We start from the raw sequence: 22169 nt of genomic DNA on the forward strand, positions 1-22169 counted from the left end.
TAATTTGTGCAAGCACTGTTAACTGTTAAATGGTAGTTTGTATTGTTTTTTCTTAACTTGATATTTCAACGCTTTTAAATTGTATTTTATTGTTTTTACTCATTTCTAAAAGCCCCAGTAGATATAATAGGCCGGTTCTGGACCAGGAAGTGACGTCACGAACTCGATGGCCAGTGTCCATCGACTTTGGCGCGCTCCTTCAGCGACTTCTTGTGGGCATTGTCGTTGTGCAAGAGATGCGTGGGTGTTGGCATGCAAGAAGTGTCATGGCGGNACATTGTGTATAGGAAGCGATCACGTAATCTTCAAGAACTGTGTGCTCGAATTACGGAAGCTTGCAATCAGATTAACGAAGAAACGTTTTTAAACGTATCTAAACGAAATAAAAAAAGAATTGGAAAATGTATAGAACAACAAGGTAGATATGTTGAAAACGGAAATATTTGAATTTTTAATAGCATAATTTTGAATTTGAATTCTTATTTAGAATATTTTGGTGTTACTTTCTAATTTTGTTTTCCTTGACAGGTATAATTTGTGCAAGCACTGTTAACTGTTAAATGGTAGTTTATATTGTTTTTTCTTTCTTAACTTGATATTTCAACGCTTTTAAATTGTATTTTATTGTTTTTACTCATTTCTAAGAGCCCCCTATATATTCAAACTAAAATAAGAATTTTCAGTTTTTGGGACTTTGAGGCTCTATAAAAAAAAACATGCAACGACATAAACTAATGAAATTTTGGGTATTTGGATTTTAAATGGTGCTGAAAAACGCAGTGTTGTTAAATTTCTAATAAAGAAATCCCTAGTACGATTTTCCAAAAACATCATTATTAAAAAATCATAGCAAGCCACGAGATAACGTTACCTCCTTAGCAATATGTCCCATAAGTGTGTCTATGACCTTCCTACTCTGAAAAAAAATTGACATTAAAATCGCCCCACCCTGTAAAATTCTACACTGGTGTTCCAGATCAAATCTGTACATACTGTATATGAAGATTCTGTAGAAAATTTGTACAAATTTGGTTCTGCTGTACACATTTTGTAAGGTGTTTTTCTCTCAGTGAACGTTTACTTTTTAACCAGAAATAGTTTACAGTTTGTATGAAGATATTGCAAAGTTTCTGATGTATTGTTTAAAAAATGTTTATTTATTTAATTCTTTTCTTCCTATTTCATATAAATGTTAAAATTTAAGAGGTCTGTGTAACACCGGCGACAGTGCAAAGATCATCAATGCTAGTCGCACAGTAAAATCAGCAGTTCTCAACAAGTTTTCTGTTAAAAAATTAGACGTATTTATTTATTCACAAAATTATATTAATTTTATGTTCTGTAAATTATAAACGGAAAAATAAAAATGAATACGTGTCATATAAAGTAATTCTGGTTCTCGTGTTGTTCAGCCAGTCGCTGTCCAGTCTCATTTAATGCCTGCTAGAACGAGAGTTGACCATACCTAAGTTAATCCTTTTATTGCTGGTGCACTCACGTGAATAATTAAGGGCGAGACTTAAAGAGACTTATTAGATTTTCTAATAAACTTTGAATTCAGGCGTCTGAACGCCACAAGCATAATTAACTGACGCTTTCCAGGGTGGTAAAAGGAACTAGTTATCGTAATGTTTACGAACAACATCTGAGCCCGTAATGGCTCTGTCAGGCGTACTTTGTTTTATCTACAGTTAGACGGCACTCGGTGTTGGCTGACGTCTACCACAATTTATGTTTCCTAGTGGATGCAAATTGTGGCTTACGATGCATTACTGGTGTATATGTAATACCGGCGAGTTTGTGTTCGGAATAAATTACAAATTACTTGTATTAAGGCAATGCAATTTTACGCAATTAGTAAATTTCTGAATAGATAAATTTTAAATGTGCGATAAAGAATATACATATAGTTTCCAAGTGCGATAAGAGGATACCTACAATGAATCTGGTTATGATTATGATTAAAAATGCAGATAGTATTTTTTCCTATTTTAAATAAAGGGTGTCCCAATATTCACGCAAGAAGTAATTTTGATAGAAAACACAGGTTTTTAATTAAAAAATGTAAATTTTTACTAATTTACAAAGTATACAGTTTAGGGTTATGTATGGAATAATATATCGGGTAAATGGTCTCCACGGTTTTCCTGGCATATACGCATTCTTTTGTTGAAATTTTTCACAACCATTTTGCATAAATCCGGCTAAATTTCGTTGATAGAACTTCAAAAAACCCCAAAGAAAAAGTCAGCATTAAATCGCATGCTCTAGAAGGCCAATTCTAATCACCAAAACGGGAAATTATTCGACCAGGAAATGACTCATGCAGTAACTGAATTGTTTCTTGGGTTGTGTGACACCATCTTATTGAAACCACATGTCGTCTACATTCGTATCTAGCAATTTAGGAATAAAAAAACTACAATATCATGTCGCGACAGCGAGCACCATTAATTGTTATTGTCTGACCAGCCACATTTTCGAAGAAGAATGGTCCGTCCGATGATGCCTCCAGCAAAGATCTGCAACAAACCGTGACACGTTATGGATGCATTTGTTTCTCAACAATCACTCGTGGATTTTCAGAATCCCAAATGCGACAATTTCGTCAAATACTATCGAAGTCATCAAGATGGAAAGGGTCCTCATTGCTGAAGATGATTTTGTTCAACAACCACTTGCTCCATAATCAATTCACCGAACTCTCTTCGCTCTGTGTGATCAGTAAGCTTCGGTTCTTGAGTCAGTTGAATTTTGTAAACATGAAGATGCAAATCCTTCGTGAGAATACTTTGTAAAGAGCTTCTCGAAATGTCCAATTCTTGACCACGGTGCCGAATGTTTCTGGACTCTCAGCAACATCATCACGAACTGCTTCGATGTATTGTGTTAGTTGTTGAAGGTTAAGTGTTTAAGATCACTAATTGATCCAGTCTCCCTACATCTTTCAATTAATCTCTTCACATTTGATGAAGTTAAATCACCATTTCGACCATATATTGTACGAAAATGGCGAACTGAAGCTGCCAAACTTTCGTTATTTCTAAAATATTACTCAATAATGAAAACACGTTGTTCTTTCATTTTTAATATCCCTGAACTGTCAGCTGCCACGTTCTCCTTTTTTCGTTGACATTTTATCGCACGAATGGCACAAAATTCAGATCTTGCTTGAATTTTGGGACACCCGGTATAACCAAATCATCTAGTTTAATTTTAATAGAGCAACTGCACAGCAGAAAGCGAATTTGGTAATTGTAACACAAGTAATTAGTCACATATTAACAGAAACAATATAGTTATATGGTTTCTTTATTAAATTCGGCAAAATTACTTGGAATTATAAGAATTTCAACGAAAGGATAAATAATATTTACTTAACAAAAATACAATTACCTACAAAAATAAACAAAACGTGAGATGAACACGAATCAATATGGCCGATTTACGATAATGGCCATGAAAGAAAATTACCGCACCATTACACACTGAAAAATTCTTAAAAAAAAATTATTTGTAAATATTTACAACTTTATAAAAATACATTGAAAATAAATAGTGTTAAATAATATTTAGTTTATTTCTGTTAACAAATACGTAATTAATATTTCCAAGAAAACGTATTTTTTTTCAGCAAGTTAAATGGAAAATTTACAGAATATGGAAATTTTTCTTAGAAATTCTACTTTAATTTTTTGCTGTGTACCCACTTAATATTTGTGTATTATTTATTTAATTAAATTAAATCAATACCTGTTTGTGATTAATTCGTGATGTTGCTACTGTAAGGAATAAATAGCGGCGAATTTATATTATTTTTAAAAGTGAACAGAAAAGCCAAAACATATGGTCTAATATTAACGGTTGCTGAGATAGCAATGAAAATATTTTTACATGAGTTAATTATTGCAATGTATTTGTTGTATTATAAATTATAACATCAAAAATTACAAAATTAATTATTAAATTATTTAATTAATTAATTAGGTGTTCAAATATACCACCGTCCGCCTCGATGCATGCGTCAGCTCTTGTGTGGATTTCACGGGTATCGTTGAAGTGCACGGTGATTTTCTTTTATGAGTGCTGCATAATTGAAAATCCCATCGAGTAGAGCCTCTCTTGTATTCACTTTTTTTGAATAAACTAATGAATTAAACCATCCCCAAAGGCAGTAATCAAGGGAACTTAAATCTGGTGACCTTGATGGCCAATGCGAGTAACCAATCCAGAGATGTGGAAAGCGATTTTTGAGATGATTGATCACAACACGACTAAATTGGACAGGGGTACCATTATGCTGAAAGTACATGTTTTGCCTAATATCCAACAGAACATCGTCCAGTAGATCTGTCAAATGATTTTCTAAAAATTATAAATATCTAGCTCCAGTAACACGATTTATCTAGCACAACTGGACCAGTAATTGATTATTAAACATACCACACCACTCGTTAACGTTGAATCGATGCTGAAAGCTACTTTCCACCGTGGCATGCGGATTTTCATCTGACCAACAATGTTCATTGCGACAATTATTTACTCCATCACGAGTGAATCGAGCCTCATCAGTGAACATGATGTATTTGTAAAGTTTCCGTTTATCCAATTGCAAAAATACCACCGCGCAAATCATTATCACCTCCCTGCAGATTCTGGACGAGCTGAAGATAGAACGGTTTTAAACCATTTTTGCGAATGGTTTCCCATGCCGTAGTTTGCTTCATTTGGAGATGGGTTCCAATGCGTCTTGTACTTACACCTGGGCTACGCTCTACCATATTTAGAATTTCCTCTTTCACTGCTACACGAGGACCAGCTTGCCTCTCAGATGTAATTCTTCATTCATTCATGAAACATTCCAGACTGTCTGGAATACATTTCTGTCTGGTACTCTTCTGTTGGGAAAGTGACGTTGATATTCAGTAACTGCACGATTAGTACTACCATTGCAATATCCATAAATAAAAACAAACTGTTTTCCTAAATTAACATTTTCTGTTAAAATGCAATAATCTGAAAATGTTAGTAATATTCAACTTTTTGTACATCCTTCTTTTAATTTTTTAATTAGCGGTTTATAAATACTCGTACTCGGTGCTATCATTACTCATTTTTTGAGTACTTTTTAATCGAATTACATTTATGAAAAATTATGGTATTCGTGCTAAGTACTCGACCCAGTATTTCTTTTACTAGTAAATGACTTTCGAGAAAAATCAAATAATTTCTAGCGATTTGTAACTAGTATAGTAGTACAGAAAAATATATTACATCTGGTTTATAAGATAGATGGCTACTTATTTTCGGAGATAATGTTATGAAGATTAGTACAATTATAGAAGTAAGCATTTCAACAGTGTTTAAAAATTTCAGGGCCCTTTTGCGTCAAAGAGAGGCTTCTTCAAAAATTGGACTATGTACTTCGTTATACAGGGTGTTAAAAAAAGAGTGTAAAATATTTCAGGACGTAACAGTATGAACCAAAATAAGCAGAAAAGTCTTAATAAACATGGGTCCGCAAAGTTACGGTTGCGGAGATATGGACCACTATTCGTTTTTCAAACATTTTATTTTATTAGGAATAAACCGACAAAGGAAGCTTTTAACAAACAAAAAACAAAGTTACAGAAGATGTTCAAAGTGCCCTCCGTCCATTTCCAAGCAGGCACGACATCTTCGTCTCAACGATATTCGAACTCTTTCGAAAACACCCTCCTTGGTTTGGATTTCTTGACACTTTTGATTAATCCGTAGCTGCAGCTCTTCCAGGCTATTTACAGGAGTACCATACACTAATGTCTTCAAATATCCCCAAACAAAGAAATCTAGAGGGTTCAGATCAGGCGATCTTGGAGGCCATAAAACAGGTCCGGCCCTTCCTACCCATCTATGTGGAAAAGTTTGGTGTAAATGCTCTCTAACGGCCATGGAAAAATGAGCTGGAGCACCATCATGCTGGAACCACATTTGTTGCCTCTGATTCAAAGGAATGTCTTCCAAAAACTCATACAGTGTGTTCTGCAGAAAGTTGAGGTAAGCAGCGCCTGTTAATCGGTTTGGTAAAACAACAGGACCTAGAAACCTGTCACCTACAATACCCATCCAAATGTTTAATGAAAAACGTGCCTGATGTCCAGATTCTATTAGAGCATGAGGATTTTCGTCGGCCCAAATATGCGTATTGTGAAAATTAAACACTCCATTTCTTGTGAACCCGGCCTCATCAGTAAAAAGAATGTTTGCAAGAAAACGAGGGTCTTCAGCATCATGACGTAGAAACCAGCGGCAAAAAACCAAACGTGCTTGATGATCATTTATTGGATTTAAGGCCTGTACTCGTTGCACATGGTATGGATAAAGCAGTTGCTCGTGAAGGATTCTCCAAACAAGAGGACCACTAATTCCTACCTCGGCTGATATTCTCCGCACACTCGTACCTGGATTCTGCTCTACCAGTGCTAGAATTTCTTCTTCTGCTCTAGGAGTGGATACCGACCTTGGTCTTCCGGATAAATGGCACTGTTTGCTCAAGGAACCGGTATCACGCAATCTTTGGTGAATTCTTCCAAACATGCGTTGTGAAGGAATCTGGCGATTTGGATAAGCGTCAACATAAAGACGTCGCGCTTCGGTGGCGTTCCCATTAGCACGACCATACATGAAATGCATGTCTGTTAATTCTGCGTTAGAGTAACCAGCCATAGCGAAAGAAAACTTGTGCACTGAGAACAACTGTCAAATACGTACTGTTTATTTCACTAAACATCAACCAACTATTATAAGAAAATACACAACGTTTTTGCAAAATAAAAAAAGGGGCTAAAAAACATAAAACATTCCATATCCCCGCAACCGTTACTTTGCGAACCCATGTTTATTGGGACTTTTCTGCTTATTTTGGTTCATACTATTACCTCCTTAATTTTACAATCTTTTTTAACACCCTGTATTTCATCAGATAAAATGTTACAGCCATTATTGTCGTTGAAATGAAATATACATTTACCTATCAGAATTTCGATTTAATCTTAAGTATATAATGATAGTTTTTAAATATTCATTAACAAAAAATTAAATGTTATGAAGTTGCTGATATTTGGGTATAAATAATAACTTCATACGCATAAATATATTTTATATTTTTATATTTACAGGCAACTGTTACGTACTTATCTACCATAAATTCATTTGCAGCTATTTTACCTACTAAATACTATTATATAAGATAATCCCGTTCATGAAGATGACTCTGCGTTAATAACGTGAAGCTATATAATCCTAAATTCCTATAATAATGAAGCCATAGGATTATATCTGTTGTTAGAGAAATATCCTTATGGTCACTTTCGGGTCATCCTATGTACTTACGAAGTTTACTAACAGCCGAGGTGTAAATAGGATAACGGGTCTCATTGATGACAGGTACTAATTTACATCCCAATAATTTTGTTTGCACAAATCTATATCTAATGCGGTTTGGCCGAGCGGCTGTAAAGTGTAAACGCAAAGACAAAATCTAAGGTGTAACAGCCAAATTGTGATAAACTTTAAAGTTGATTCCTTTCATAGAAGTAAACAAAAAATTCATGAACTGAGATATAAATTTCAATTTGGGTACAGTCTTTTTGAAAAAAAAACTTTAATCCAAAGTAGAAGTGTTAACTGTCAAAAAAAATTGTTTGAAGTTGAAATTGATCTTTTACAATTTATTTTACTCCACAAGTACAACTTAAAAAACCACAACAATGTTGAAGAATTGTTATAGCCATCCTTCTCTATCGCATGGATTTCTATGGCTTACTTTATCGCTCTCACGTAACTTCAGATAAACCATCGGTACTTTCCTACCCGGTATGACATTTAAGTACACATTAAAAATGATGACAAATCGCTTCCAAAACTGTCCAGCTTATCTTCTTAGTAGATATGCGCCCATGTCTTCTTGTGTTACATTACTTGGGAATTTGCACTATATAACTCTTCAACCATAAGAATGGGCCTGAATGGTCTACTTTGTTTTCTTCTAATTCTTTTTCATCTGATTGATTGACTTTGCCTCTGCTCTTCTTTGCCACAGTTAACCTTCTGTCCCTCCATCTTATCTAAAGTTTAACATCAGCGGTTTCTAATAGGGCATACAAGTTAATAATTTTGAAGGTTTAGACAAGATTTAAATTTAAAAGAACAAAACAATTACAAACTATAAAAAAGTTAGATACATAGCTTTCCACTTCACACAACACGGTATGATCATGTATCCCACAAAACGTATGTCTATACTTTCTACTCTCATCCAACTAGAAGAAGCGTAATACCGAAAGACAACGATCATTTAACCACTATAAGAGGCATTTTACACGTTAAAAACGGAAACATAACCATTATGAAAACGAATAATTCTGTTAATACAGTTATTATATACAGAATCGGATATTAGTCTCTATGCTACAAATCTCCCTACTATACAAATGGAACATAAAGCATATACCTATGTACGTAATAATATATAAGTATAAGGTATATTCAGTTAAACTCATTGAATAATGAGTATGGAAATGAATGTTAAATAAAAGTTGTATATTTGTTATTAAAGATTTAATATGCGCTATATACATTATTCTAGGGAAACAGTTTAATAAGCACATTTTATTCAGTGTCATTTTGGATTTACACATTTTTTTATTCAGCTCATTTCTCTGATTTCAGCGATGTACTTTATTTTTTATTTCCGTCGAACCACCAAATTATCCACCTTTAAAAAGAGTGTCTTGCAAACAAAAGATCCCTATGTTACCTCAAAGGGAATATTGACAGTTCATATAAGTTTCCATTGAGAACAGTGAGAATACCAAACATTAAACGGAAGTCTCATCTTAAATTACGTATAGTTTTTCTTCTGTACACATAGATGAGTTACGAGAAATAGGATTTTATGTAAAAAGTTGTATTTTCAGGAAAATCATATTTTTCTAACAGAGCATATCACGACATAAAGAAGGTATTCTTGTTCAACACCGATAATGTGCATCGTTTCCGAGAAAATTGGCAATACACGTTTTCGTGCACTTTAAACGGAATTGAATGGCAAATTTTGTAGGTTTCCTGTATCGGAGAAAAGAGTTTATATTGTGGGTGATAGAATTGAATTTTGTAAAAAACTAAAACATTTTTATTACATACTAAATTCTTTACAGACGAAATCGCTCATACTATTTCTCTTGAATTGTTGGATTAACAGTTTTTAATACAAAGAGTGCTATGACACTAGAATGAAACGTTTATTACATACACTATGAAATGTGGATTCTCATATACATCTAGTAAGGGTTATTATTTAACTTTTAATTTTAAAAAGGAAATAAAAGAGTCTGAGTATCAAGGATATCTAATTATCAGGAAACAGATTCTGCTAAGTTTCGGGTCTCTGTTCATTATTCTTAGTATTATTAATGGTTAGTCTCAGCCCTTTCTTTATGTTTTTTATGTCAATTTTTTGGTTTGATTTTTCTATTATATAATTTTTGTAATAATTACAATTAATAATTGCAACTACCAAATTCTGGTGTAAATGAAGTATTCTATAAACTATTGCATTATCAAAATAAATGGATAGTAAAACAAAATATTTTAAAAACAAGCTTTTATTAAAATGCACTAAAAAGAAAAAATAAATGAAAAAGTTCATAAAACCCATAATGTTGTGTAAATCCCAAACCCACAAGTGTTGAATATGCTCTATAGAAGTGTCATCAGCAAAAGTATGATAAATAGACACTATCTATAATCAGTATGTTCATGTTCTTATGCGATTTAAAAGCTTGTCAGGAGTTTTATTCCTAATTGGAATTTTTATAAGATCGTGTCAAAATTAAACGTATAGGTATGCATAGTTTCGTGTCCCTGCTACTAACCGTTAAAGAGTGCCCTCGTGAGGCAACAACCCTGGCTGCAGCGTCGGGTTATTTTTATCATTTTAGTATATTGTCATCAGAACTGAACAAGCATGAAAAGTTTCAAAGTCGTAAATTTAGAGGAAGTGGTTCAAATTAGACTTGCAAGATTTGAACTAAACATACACACAGGGTATCCGGAAAGGTTAAGTCAAAAATGATGGGGTATACAGGTGAGGTCACAATAGTTGTAGTACTTCATAATTTTTTTTCCCATTGGGCTTCGTTGTGGAGTTATTTGCCTTCAAAAAAAGAAGTTTTAAAAACAAATTTCAATTATAACTTCTAAGCCGTTACCATGACAACAATGAAATTTGGGTAATTAAAGTCACTCATGGTAATATTCGTTTCCAAGTTTAAACTGATATTCAATATGCCTGGATTATACAGAAGCAGACTAAATTATCCATTTAAATTTATACACCTTTGACAACGTTGCCAAAGGAATTTTTTCTTCATAGTTCGATTCCTCTCTCGCTTTACTTAAACAAAAAAATATACCGTACATCAGTTCATATTTTGTACCGTTCTTGAGAAAATCGAACTTTATTAACAACGTACATTTATTGTATCAAAAATGCGATATTAACATTTTTGTAAAAATCTTGGTTTCTTTGGAAATTGATATGACTGTCAACAAGTATGTATAATTAGCTGTTAGATAGTTGTCATAAATCATTTTGACATCATTTGTTGATTCAATATCATGGAGGATTTTAGCTATGAAGAATTTGCAGATATTCATCTATTGTACAAACTTGCAGAATGTACTGCTTCTGAAGCTGTATATCAAAATATCAAATTTGGAAATGCTGTCAGAGATGTATAAATTTAAATGGATAATTTCGTCTGCTCCTGTATAATCCAGGCATATTGAATATCAGTTTACTTGGAAATGAACATTACCATGAGTTACTTTAATTAACCAAATTTCATTGTTATCATGATAACGAAGTTATAACTGCAATTGGTTTTTCAAACTTCTTTCTTGGAAGACGAATAACTCCACAACGAAGCCCGATAGGAAAAATATTTTTTATGAAGTACTACGTCTATTTTGACCTCCCCTGTATACCCCTTCATTTTTGACATGACCTTTACGGACATCCTGTATAAACAAACATACATGTGAATTAAATAAAGGCTTGTAAAAAGAATAAAATTTGGAGTCAAAAAAGAGCATTAAATGTTACCTTCAATCAAAAATGGACTTATTTTTGTTTATTTCATACAGTGACAGACAAAGATTTACACTTCTATTAGCTTTTATTAAATATCGATTTAAGCAATGCATGTTTAATACACCTTTTCACGTGAGATTACTATGAAACATTGATTTCAAAATTTTCTACTGGACCTTAAAAAAACTGGAAGACATTATTTCGAGCTCCTAAACATTTGTAAAGAAGTGTCCATATCGACATTTATCAAAATGGAATAATAAGAAATTTTCACATGATGGGAATTATCATAATAATAATTTTGAGGAAATTTAATACTTAAAAAAATTATGTTAAATTTCGACAGAATATTTAAAACTTTTTTTACATCATAAATTTGCAATTCATTTTTAAAAACATTTCCAAAAATTCACAGAAACTTATCAGCGCAATACACTCAATAGCAAATAACATTAATTACGTGTTGAGAAAGATAATCTTTTTTAGAATATAAAAATTATTTTAATACGATATTATGTAAATAATTGTGTGTATAAACTAGAAAAGTAGTTGGTAATTTAAATTTACATTAACACTGAATTTTATACTCTGCTGCAAGGTTTTACATTTTTCAGACAAGTTAATTTTTAATATTTTAATTGAGTTCCGCTTGATTAAGTTAAGAAATACGCTCAGCATTTATGAAAACTCGGGAACTGCGGGAAATTGCCAATTAGGAGGACTTTCTTAATATTATATTAACTGCTTGTCTCCATTAGGGAAGTATTCCATTCAGTAATTATTGATTATCAACTGTATAATTAATCCCTCCCATAAACTTTTATTACTTTGGTTATATCGATGTCGTATAGGTAATTGATTACCTAATAATTCATATTCAGTTTAGTAAACGACTCTTGCTGATGATATTGCATATTAATATATTGATTCTGAACTTCAATAAGTAAGCACAAAGGGAATAAAATGATCAATCTCGGTTTTAGTTTATTGCTGTAATTTATCATGTTGTGTTTCGGAAATATAAACCAAAATTTTCTTTTAATGGAATACCTACCCTACATACTTGTCCTTTTTGGGATTCCTGTTTGTTTTCTGATTACAATCACACATACACGTCATATTACTTTAGTTACTTTGATAGCTTGCACAATATTTTGATTTATATGCATATTGATCCTGCACAAAGTCAAGACTGCCGTGAAGTTAATGTATGTTAAATTTACTAAATACATTTTCAAATTTTCTATGAAGGACGGGATTTTGTACAAAAAATATCGCCCAGCGTGAGTCACGAAACGAGACCCCGGCAAGTGCTGCTCTAGCGGCCAACGCTTCAAGGTGTGTTTTTTAACCGAACGACAACGAACAAAAGTCTAGTAATTTACGCTGGACCGATATTCACCCGATTTTTCAGGAACGGCTCCAATTTGTGTACATACAATCTTATAAGGAAAGAGAGTAAAGATTTTATTAATCAGTAATAGATTATCGAGGACAATAATATTTTTTTTATTAAGTAGGCAATAATTTTTAGTTAATAAGCTTAAACAAACTTATAATTACTATTCCTTCATTATAAAAGCAGAAATACGATTTTTAAAATTACATGTAGTTTCTTCTTCAAAAGTGACCTTAAAACACGTATAACATGGAATAGTCAACAGTCTAATGTTTATATTTTCACATTAACAATCCGATAATGTAAATTAACTGCTATTTTCAGTAAAAATATATACCTAACCTGAATTATTTTTTTACTTCGGCGAGTCGTATTAACTAAAAAAACACTGCTTAATTACTGAAATATATAGAAACTTGCTACTAATTACGTTTGGGGAATAATATGTATAGGCATAAAATATATATAAAATATTATTGTATCTTTTTAGTCCATTGAAATAAAGGCTGAACCTCCATTTTTTCCTCTGTCGGTCAAACCTGGGTGCAAATATGTTTTCGACCCTCAGGAATCCGAATCCGCAAAAATTTTTGACCTAGGTGGTCAGGCAAGGGGTCAAAAGGTCAAAAAACCGTAAAAAGATAAGGTTTTTCGTAAATATCTCATAAACTACGGCAAGTAGCAAAAAAATAATTGCACCATGGTGTTCCCAGGGAAATTTTACATCGATTTTAAGCTATTGCTTATTAAAATTAAATAAATTTATATTATGTTTTGGACAATTACTAAGCAAGAGAGGGGAAGGCATTTGGGGAGTACGCGCACGCTACATGTATCGGCTGACTCGAAGCTAACAGCTGTAGTAGGTGCGCTTCTTTCGAATATAATGCGATTTCAAATATAATTAGCTTGCAGTTGTAGTGGATCTGGGTTCAATTGCCAGATACACTATTTTTTGCTACTTACTTTAATTTTTAAATGGAAAACCAAAAATATTACTAATGAAGAACAGAAAAAAAACTTTTTAGAACGAAATACTTATTGCAAAAATGAAATATAGTGCTCTGAAAAATCGACTTCTAAAGCTTATTCTACAAATACTTGTTCATAAAAAAAGTCAAAATTTGTATAAACAATTGTTCCCCGAATGACTACTTTTTATTTCTTAATTTTGAAGACTTTTGAGGAATTGAATAATGAATAAAATAAATCTAGTAGTCCGGGCGAATTAGGTTTTTTTTCAAAAATCCGGCCTACCTCGAATTTTATGGGTTTAAAATGAAGTAAAAAATACACTAGAATAAAAGCCTAAATTTTGTATTTGTAGAGGTCGAGCGTCATATTGTTTATAACAAAAGATTATAAAATAATTGCTTTTTTTCAGTTTTTCGCTTATATCTCCGAAAATAAGCCTCTGATCAACATGAGGTATACTTATTGATTTTGTTCCTAAGGAAATTTGCTACAAGGGTAGGCTTTTGCGAAAGTTCGCAATTTTTTTTTATTTTGCAACTTAAAAATCTGAAATTTACACAGACGCGAGATAATGTAATTACCTTTAGATCCTTTCTTGCGGAATTTCGATATCTTGACTTGGGCAGAAGATACACGCGCTCGCGTTTTCGACAATATAATTTTGCAATACGCCGCCACTTTTTTATGGGGTTCGGATTGTAGTTTCATCCAATTTCAGTCAAGTTTGTTATTTTTATTTAATTCTGAAAATTTAAAACATTTTTCTATTCACCGATAATTTTGCAATATAAAAAAAAATTTGCGAACTTTCGCAAAAGCCTACCCTTGTAGCAAATTTCCTCAGGAACAAAATCAATAAATATACCTCATGTCGATTAGAGGCTTATTTTTGGAAATATAAGCAAAAAACTGAAAAAAAGCAATTATTTTATTTTCTTTTTTGTACCTACCTAGCCTTATTTGAAACAATATTGAAAATCTGCAAACACATCTTCATTGACACTTTTTGCCCTCTATCCGATTTCTTATACAACGTTTCGCCTTTCCAGGGCTATCATCAGATTAATTTTTTTAAGTATAGTTGCAGTTTTGGTAGCAATTCACGATGTTTTTCACATACAACAAACAGTAAGTTTAAATTTTAATTTTTCGTTCTGTATTTGACCTTCCATATTCAGGTGTCCAAACTTCCAAATCTCTTTATTTTGGATCAGTTAAATGTTTAGAAGGCTTTTTTATAAGGGTTTAAGCCAAACTACATTAAAATACTAAGTTTCAAAAATATGAAATAGTTATTTTTTCTTTGACACCATTTCTTAGTAGTTACATCAAAAGAGAAATGGGGTCAAAAAAAACAACTATCTCATATTTTCGAAAGTTAGTATTTTAACGTAAGTTTGGTTATCTCACAATTTTTTTAATTTAGCATTTAAACGTAAGTTTAACCCTTACAAAAAGGTCTTCTAAATATTCTACTGAGCCAAAACTCAAAACAAAGAGATACAAATCTATGTTAGGACACCTGAAGATAGAAGGCCAAATAAAGAACGAAACGCTTGACAAGAAAAAATTAATTAATTATATTTTTAAAAATTTCAGTTTTTCCCAAATATGTATTTCAAAAATAAATTGAGATATTCTTGACTTCTTGGTACCATATTTTTAGCCTCCTAATTGCGTAACTTTGTTTTAATTTAACCTTTGTAAGTATCTCTTATAGAGAAGGGAAAAGATTGGGTCTTTTGATTTTGAGGGTTTGAACCCGGTTTAAACCCATTTGAAAAGACCCGGTTTAAACCCAAACCCTCTTTTTAACTGTTTTGTATAAAAAGGGTTAGTTATCAGTTATGCAATCAAAGAATTTCCAAACTATGTCTTTGCCTCGACGCATTTATTAATATTAGGTACAGAATTAAAAATTAAAATTCTTAAAAACTTGAGATCTTTCCAGTACCTAAGTAGGGTGGGGTCAATATTTGACATTTTAATCTGCTTTGAGGCTATAAAATGGCGCGAAATTTAAATTATTGAAAAGACCGGGTCTAAATGAAAAGACCGGACCCGGTTTAAATCCTCTCGACACAACTCTAATCTCTTATAATAAAAGAGAAGCGAGACACCCATGGTGAGCCTCTTGAATGACTCACCCTGTATACATCGAGGAGTAACGCAGGGCAGCAAAGTTTTAGTGCCGCTATGTCGTATGTTATGCTTTAACAGAAAATACAAAAATATATATTTTTTGCAACGCGATAGGACATAAGGAGCATATTTGAAAAATATTTTGTTCTGGAATTCCCCGCCACATCAAACTTATATTTTTTGTAATGAAATATCACTTTATTCTCATATTTGCATTTAGTTCATTTTAAGAAGGCAAAAAAGGAAATGTAAAGACCCGACTTGTAGGTATACCTAATGGAAACCCAAGAAAAGAAATTAAAAAAAAAATTAAATTCAATGTTTTTTTGTATTACACTAAGTGACTAAAAATAAGCAAAAATTGATTGTAAACACAATATGAAATTAAAATTGTGTTAGTTACATTCATATTCAAGAATGAATTACTTTTTTGGTGGTCACTTTTTTCATTAAATATCCAGTGGTTTCCTTCTTATCGGTAAGTAGCTACTGATTTGTAGATTGAAAAAGAAATCTACCTGAGCCAGACTAATTTTTAAGCTGTAAATTTATTTTGAAGCTACCAAGGCTAGAACATAAATAACGATTTTATGTGGGACACCCTGTACGTAAAATTTAATCTATAAAATGTTGTCATTTTACTTGAGGACACAAATTATAGAATTATTAATAAATATTAATCTGAAAATTAGATACAAATGATCCTAGGTGTCAGTTCTAGTGAGTGAAGTAGTTGGGTTATTGTGCCTGACCTAGTTCCGTCGTAAATGCAATATGTTGATAGACTAACAGTATGGTTAAATTTGAGGTACTTTGGCATTTATTTAAATCATTCTTCTGTTCTCATGAGCTTGAAATTTATCCCACTCACTAGCGGGAACCATTGCGAATACATTGATATATAATAATATTCAATTATGTTAGTTTCTTCGATGATTTGTGTCCTCATCTGAAGCTCTGTTACACGGTAAAAATATACATACTAAATCGCCCCATTAAGTGTTTTGCAACACCCTCATTATATTCTAGATAAAGGATATATTATATTCCAAGCAACTTTTTATGTAATGCCCTGTTATCTATCTTATTGACAGTATAACTTCATTCAATATTTTTACCTTAGATCGTAGATGTTATTAGCCTTAGGTCGTAGATGTTATTAGATCAATTTTTGTTTACCTTATCTTTCAGAATTCCCCATATGGAGAAAAAAATTAGGATTTCCTGCCTATTATAAAATTATAAGTTCACTTATTTAAAAAAATGTCCTTTATCTGGGGTTATTATAAAACATCTTTATAGCACAGAAGTTTTTTTAAATAAAATATATAAAGATCTATTTAGTAAATTTAAGTTTCGTTCAGTTTTCATCGTTTCTTTGGTCTAGAAATGAAGAGTACGCGTCAAGATCGTGTATTAAACGCCTGTAAGAAGGCAACCGCTCTCTTACATACATGGCGGCGCACCCTTCTGAACGCTCAATTGCTATTTGTTTATAGCTTCAAATAACAGTGGAAAAAACAAATTTTCACACTGCAATTACTCATAATTTGTAGTATTTAACATGAACTTTCAAGCGCCGTCAGCAGAATTACAAAATACCTATTCTATCAAAAGTTATTAACAATTAAAAATCGCAAAAATCGCATTTTCGATTTTTTAACGGCGTTTATCTCGAAAACTATGCGTTTAACAACAAAATTGCAAGGGACATTTTCTTCTTAAAATGGGTCAAATAACAAGAAAGTACTTTTTATTTTGCCAAAAACTAAGTGTTAATAAAAAACTTATCAACATCCGGGCAAACTTCTACCCAAAAAATTCGTGTTCTGCAGCTCAAAATACATAAAAAATACTTGGGTAACTCCATCTAAATGAAGGAGGCAATTGGGACCCCCTGGCTACAGGACTAATAATAATGGCGCGATATGATCTTGCTGTATTCCAGGAAAGCAATACAATTTGGCTTCAGGAAGAAGAGTATCACTGTGACTTGACGGTGAAGAATATCCTCATGGTCAAAATTAAGAAGAAAATGACTGTTGTAAATGAAAAGCAAATTCGATAAGTTTTTAGCTATGAATGAACAACTAAACAGTCTCGTAGATAATATTATGTATAATCAAAATACTGTACAATTTTGTCAATGCTCAAAAACATGGAGGCAGTTGCAATGCAACGGGGATATCTATTTTCTTTTACAGGTCTTTGTTTTAACTGGTATCTTCTAAATATATGTTTAATTAAATGGTTATTAGTTTCTGGAAATCACTATCTTTGCACTGGCTAAAAGCACTTAAGTTTGATATTATACGGCTTCCGTAGAGAAAATTTATAAGAATAGCAGCGTAAAAACTGTATGTGACTGAGCGTGAAAGGTGTGTATTGCACTTGGTTTGGTAATGTTTAGGAGAATTATAACTCGAAACACGGTTTAAAAATTCATGAGCTTTATTGATTTACTTAAACAGTGATACAATATATGCGATACGGTCGTTGCCAGGAAATATGAATCCTTGAGATTCGGGTTGAGTACACCTTCGGGCCAGGTATCTATATACTGGTTAATAAACTGCAGAAAACCTGAGTTGGTGTTCGCACACCGATTGGGTGGATTCCGCTAGGCGGTCTGATGTATGGTCCGGTTAAGTTCCAGAAATTTGGAATCGGAAAAACTGCGTCCTCGGCAAATACGGCCGTCTCTAAGGTGTTGAAGGTCTGAAATTGATGTGGGTTAATACTGACCCTAAGGTCATTTAAGGGTGTGAATTTGGGGTCCCTATGATGTCCATCCGGGTGGCTTGACGGATAAATTTTAAAAACATCTGTGACATTTTTCAAAACCGGTGAATTTCCATTCTGGCGGAAATTGCGGTGTCTGTTGAGCCTCTCGAGAAATATTAGAAAGAAGATTTTTCGGCGTTATATTGCGTGATATTCTATTGTAGAATTGTTGCGAATATCCGAATCATAGGCGAATTTTGAATAATTGTAGCAAAGTTGGTCCTAAACAAGTATTAGTGCAATTAACGAGATCTTTGTTAATTGGTCTTTAATGAGTAACAAATAGTGACACATAAGGAGTAATTTAATCGTCAAACTCAGTGTTTTATCATACAAGAATCCCGACAATATCTAGAAAGTTTTGTGATTTACATATTTTTACTTACAATATTTCTTTCACATTTGTACAAGAAAAATTTACGATCATTGTACGTTCAAACACAAACTACATGTGACAAGTGGTTATCGAGATGTGTCTAATTAATTTTATAATATTTAATTAATAATAAGTCTTTAGAAAGATTCTATTAATACCTGAAGTTAAATTTGATAAATTTAAGTAATTTTTTAACGGGCGTATCATACAGTCCACGTCTTGTTTTAAATATACTCTAGTCTTAAACTGCTATTGATTATAATATATCGTATTGCGTCAGTTTTGTGTAAAGTAAAGAATTAATATTAATGTAGTTTATATAAATTGGCTTGATAAATTATATATTTTTTTGAGAAAGAACATATTGAAATCAGAAGTTAAGTAACCATTAGAAATTTTGTGTTCAGAAAAGTAAAAGATGTTAGTAGTATATATTTCATTTTATTAAAATTTGTACGAAGTAGAATAATCATTTAATTAGTTTAATCTATTAATTTATAAAAGGTATACCTAACGAAGATAAGGTAATTAATTCGTTTTTATAGAATTTTATATTATTCTTCCGGGCTATGGCTTTTACTTTACTTATTGGATAAAAAATAATTCTGAGAATATATCAAAATAAACTACAGAAAATTTTAGATAGATTAATAAAAATTTTAAATAGATTAATCAAATTATTATAGCAATGTAAGATAATTCATTTTATATTTATTTGACTTTAATTTCGATATCGTTATTGTTTTAAATTATTTAAATACTTACATATATCAAATTTGCCTTTCTCATATTTTTTCCTCACTTTCCTTATAAAAGTTAAAAAAAACAATACATTAAAAAAGTAGGTGGGTGTGTATTTAAGGATGTATAATTGAATATAACCTTTTTTTAGTCCTTAACTTTAGATTGCTACACCGTAAGAAAAACTGGACTTAATTTTCACTCAACTTCACTCAATAGTGTATCAATATATGTCCACACCCGATTGAGTCAAATTTTCCTCTATTAATATGAGTACAACTAAAATTTTATGAGCGAAACTATCAGTTTTAGTTTAAGTATTTTCAAAAATGTGTAAAATTATAAAATTCACAATATTGACTGAAAATATACGCAATAATTTTACTCAGTTTTCACCTTTTTGCTTTCACTTAGAGATACTTATTTACAGTGTATGCCTTTATTCCCTAATTTTGAATAAGTTAAAACGATATATGCAAATATTTTTTTACAAACATTTCTTTGCATATGAGGTTAGATTGTCGTAGCAAAGCACGTTCAAAGGAAAAATATTATAATAGATATAGTTAAATATATAACTTGGTATATTAATACTTTATATTGTAAGATAGAAATTCACATTTAAACTACCTATTTCTAAGAATTTCATATCTACTGACCTCAATTTATATATTCTTCAAACTATTATTAGATACAATAATTGTACTTTTTATTACAACATATTCTGGGTAGGCCGTATTTATAGTCTATTGATCAAAGTTGGCCTTAACGTTTATGTTACTTGATTATAGTTTATTGTGCCTCAAACGAGCTGCTGGTATAATGAAAGCACTTACTATATTTATTAGGATTACCATTAATAAATCGAGTGCTTCGCATAATACCAATAACTCCTTTAATTCCTTTGTTTACATTTGTTTTAAACAAGTATTTATTTTTCATTTGCTACAAGAATTTTCCCAGTACATTGTTACAAAACAGTAGGTAATATTGTAAACAATTGTAATTGGAGCTAAAGTTTATTAAAATTTATCTAAATAAAAGGATACACTTGCAATTAATAAGTATAGCAAGTAATTATTCTAAAATTTTCTTGGAAGTGACTTTGTTACACAGTAGAAAAACATATTTCTTGTAGTCAAATACACATACTGTACAGTTCAGCTTATTTTTTTTTTAATTTGTGACAGTAGTGTGCGTATTGATATACCTCCTTACTAAGACACGTTGTATTTCTCTTTGTCTGCTACTGTCATATGATGGGCCTCTACCGATATCCTGCAGTCTTCAACCACGTTTTGCTTTATTCTGGGATTTGGTTATTATTTTCATAAATAAAATAAATTAATATAACTGCAAATATATACAGGCTGTCCGCAAATTTCACCGACAGCGTTTGACTGCATATTCACGACGATAAATAAATACGATCTACGAAAAATAAAAAGTTAAATAAAAACTTTTTGGTTTTTAAGTAACAGGACTTCAAAGTTGTCAAAAATAAAACTAATTTAATTAATAACTTCATAACTCTTTTACCGATTGCGTTACAATTTGGCACAATTATTTGGACTATTGGTGTATTATTTCTTAAAGCTTTAAATATTGTCTCCTGAGAAATTCGCCTACGCAGAACCATTCTTGAGAAAAATGGCATTATTTGCAGATCTGTATGTTTCGGTTTGCATAGCAGTGTCACGGATTTAAAACTTTGAGTACAGTAGGCGATGAAAACAAGATGTTGATTGCTACTGCTATCAGGTAATATCATTATGGTCGTGTTTCTTTAGGATTCTCATCACTCGACACATGCAAATTATGAAAATTTACGATTCCGTTCCTAGTAAAACAAGATTCGTCGGTACAAAACAATATTTGAAGCAAATTATTATCTTCTGCGAAGCCAGCCAAACCAACCAGCGGCAAAATAATAAACGTGCATTGGGATCTAAAATTTCAAAGTCTTGAGCAGGAGTTAAATGAAATGGCCGAAGAAGTTGCATTTTTAAAGTTTTACATATATTTAAATGTTTAATGTTTTAATACACTACAGACACTTCATATAATAGGGAAAAAAATTGTTTTAAATAAAACGACCTTTTTAATGTTGCTACCCGTTTTAATAAAATATGACCACAGTAAAGGTTTTGACCGCTAAAAGGGAGAGATAACCAGAGAAAACTATCACCCAGCATATAGATTTAACTAAAGCTTTAAGCAATAATACGCCATAATAGTCCAAATAAATGTGCCAAATATTAACGCGATCCATAAGAAGGTTATGAAGTTATTAATTAAATTATTTTTATTTTTAACAACTTTGAAGACCTGCAACTCAAAAACCAAAAAGTTTTTGTGTAACTTATTTTTGTAGATCGTATTTATTTATCGCCGTGATATTTATCGCGTATTTATTTATACAGTCAAGCGTTGTCGGTGAAATTTGCGGACACCCTGTATGTGTTTTAAATTTTTAAATAAAACAACGTAAATCAATCTACAGTTGAGGATAACAAGAAAGACACGTTCACGATCGTTATGCAAATAACCACACTGAATTTGTCCTAGTTATTGCATTGTAAGCAGTTGATCAGTTGATTAAGTAAGGCGATGCAGGG

This window comes from Anoplophora glabripennis, unplaced genomic scaffold (genome assembly GCF_000390285.2).
Source record: "Anoplophora glabripennis isolate ALB-LARVAE unplaced genomic scaffold, Agla_2.0 scaffold205, whole genome shotgun sequence".
NCBI lineage: Eukaryota > Metazoa > Arthropoda > Insecta > Coleoptera > Cerambycidae > Anoplophora > Anoplophora glabripennis.